We start from the raw sequence: 3,137 nt of genomic DNA, 5'->3' as shown, positions 1-3,137 counted from the left end.
TTAATTCCTGCTTTAAATGAGAAAAAAAAAAATTATTGTCAAAAACAGTTTAAAGATTTGGTTTAAAATCGACTCAATCCACTTGAAGGAATATTTTTTTAATATAATTTTTGATAGAATTAGATCCCCCAAAGAAGAAAAAAGATTTAAACACCCTAAATCTTAAACCCATGAAATATTTTCTTTTGCAGTTAAATTTATAAAAATGGATTGAGTTAATTTAAAACAAAATGCATGTTATCAAATTTCTATTTTAAAGCTTTGTGTCTTTTCTTTCCTATGATGTATGACAAAGTGTAGTTTGCGAGTTATAACTATTACAACTGCTTTAAATTCTAAGATATTATTTTGCTGTAGCTCAATTTTTTATCTCCCGTTTAATTTTATGATTACATTTTCTTTTTAACTTTGATTACAAAAAAGTTTTCAAATATTTCTTCCTTTTTTTCATTCTCCAAATTTAAGAGAAAATAATTGTTGTTAATTTCAACATCATCATAAGTCTACTTATTACCTCTTTAAAAATGAATACAATGGTTATTAAAGTTTTTATTTCATTTCAGGCTCTAATGTTAATTTTATTTTCCAGGTAAAACTAATAAATATTTTAGATTCATTTTAGTTCACTAAAATACTCAGTTCAACTAATAAAACCGTGTCAATTGATTTTATCCATGAGAATGAATGGCTACTGATAGACAGACATGAAGACAGCTGAAAATCTTCAGAAAACACTAAAAAGATCGTCTTTTTTCTAAATTAGGTAAGTTTGATGAATCATTTTAAACTTAGGATAATCATACCTGCCAATTTGTCCGATCGTTGAAAAAGATGCTTACAAAATGGTTGTAAAACAATTAAATTCGTAAGAATTTTCTTTAACCAAAATTATTAAGACATCTCTAAGCAGAATTAGCCAACAAATAGATTTTAACTACATATTTGTTTAAAAAATTCTTGACTTGTCGTGGTAGTTTAAAATAATTTTTGAAACTTAAAACTTCACGATTTAAACCCCCGAAACGCTACCACTAAGAAAATTATATCTCAACGGCCGTACAAGTTAGCAGCTATGGATAATGTACTCTAGACAATACATTTTGCAAAATTCGTTTTTTAGGCGAGGCGTCAAAAATACGATGTTGTTAGAAAACGGAATAATCATTTCTATTTTTTCGGTACGAACCACGAAAGTCTATTTGATTTCTGTGATGATTGCTGTTAACGTCTACATCACGTCATTGACAATTTTGTGTCAAAAGCAATTTGACGTGCGAAATACGGCTTTCTAGCGCAAGTGGTTGAATTTAAATTTAAATTTGTGAGTAAAAATAAAGAGTTAAGTTATCACAAGATGAAAGAATGTTAAACTCATTGCAAAATACAAAACACAGAACTACTTAACTTTTGATTTAATAATCAGATTTTCACGTACACAATCAGAATAGAATATTTCAATAGGCTCTGTTAGAATTGTATGTACAGTCTACAAGAAAAAGATATCACCCTGAATAACTTTTGTTCTAATGATCGGATTTTCACGAACTAAAAGTCTATGTTAATAGTTCGTGGTGGTGACCTCAAATATGCTCGTTAATTAGTGCTAACTATTAATTATGTTACAAAATCACACACAAAAACGTACTTTCTCTGAATAGACATGTGTCCCGCAGTGGACTGATCGTTAAGAAACGGTTCCCAGCAAATCACCGAAGTTAAGCATCACTGGCTACGGTCAGTGTGCGGGTGGGTGACCACTCCTGACACTTAAAATAGGGGTAAAATTATGAAAAATTTGGGTCGCAATAAAGGATTATATATTTGCCGCAAATGAATATTTCAAGATATCCCATGGACTAAATCAAAAGAGGAATACTTAATTTTGCTAGGTTGCTAAGCAACCAATCTGTAATAAAACTTATGAAGAAACTATAAAAAAATGTATATAATGTTAGGTGATTGCTCGGAGAGGTTCAATTAAATAGTTAATCGAAAATATCACGAAGTTTCTAGGCAATTGACAGTTTTTAAGCTGATTTTTGACCAAAAAGAAAATATTGTTTTTTTCTTTTAATCTCCTTTGAAAAGAAAATTTGAATCAATTTTTAGAATTTAAATACATAAATTTTTAATCTGACATTATTTAGATTTTTTATGTTGTTTTCACTATATTTATGCGAAGATTTCATACTAGAATCAAATTTACATAACTTATCATAATTATATACAAAATTTCAGGAATAATCATTTTTACAGCTTTAATCGAGTTTTCTAGGCAAGAAAGTTTGAAGAAGCAAAAAAAATGCTTGAAAAATCAAAAAAATAATATAGATTCTATAGTAACTCGAATGCACATTCACAAGGTTTTCTATAATTTACAGTATTCCTTTTTTTTTTATAACTCAAGGTTTCCTTTGGATAAATATGATTTGCAAATAGCATCCTCACGTGATTAGCATCATCATACATTCTGAAACTTACTTTCGCAAATTCGTCATAAAATGCCACGCAGCATGTTCTTCAATTACGATATGTTACATTTACCCCCAAATACTGCTACTATAATTTTTTTTGTTATTTTCTTACATATATCTGATACGATACTTTCTTTTTAAAGAGAGCTCGTAAGATCCTTAAGATACTGACATGGGGGAACAAAAACTTAAAAGCTAAAATATTCAATTTCATTAACTCAAAATATCTGCCTTCAAAATTTTAATTTTAAAATTAAGAATAACTTTTACAATATTGATACTCATGTTCTCTTAAGCTGTTAAAGACTACATGAATCATGTTGAAATATTAAAATGCATATGTTTACTTTAACGAGTTAAAAATCCTGATCCAAATAATGAACAAGACCCAAATGTAAAACAGTATAATTAATGATAAAACTCAATTGGCTTCAAAAAAATATGAAGAGGAAAGTAAAAGTCGACATGTTTCAAGCGTTCAAATATAAGCGCCCGTTCTCAAGACTTGTCAGGCGTGAATGACTTGTGACTTTAACTATTGGACTCTCAAAACATGTCTATTTTTATTATCATCTATTATTTGATAAATCAATGAAGTTTTTATATTTTTGATTCAGTTTCTTGGGATTATCCATATAGTAACAGAGAATATTAAATTATTTC

The sequence above is a fragment of the Parasteatoda tepidariorum genome, chromosome 2 (genome assembly GCF_043381705.1).
Source record: "Parasteatoda tepidariorum isolate YZ-2023 chromosome 2, CAS_Ptep_4.0, whole genome shotgun sequence".
In the NCBI taxonomy this organism is placed as follows: domain Eukaryota; kingdom Metazoa; phylum Arthropoda; class Arachnida; order Araneae; family Theridiidae; genus Parasteatoda; species Parasteatoda tepidariorum.
The sequence above is the reverse complement of the archived record's forward strand: the minus strand, read 5'-3'. Positions refer to the sequence as shown.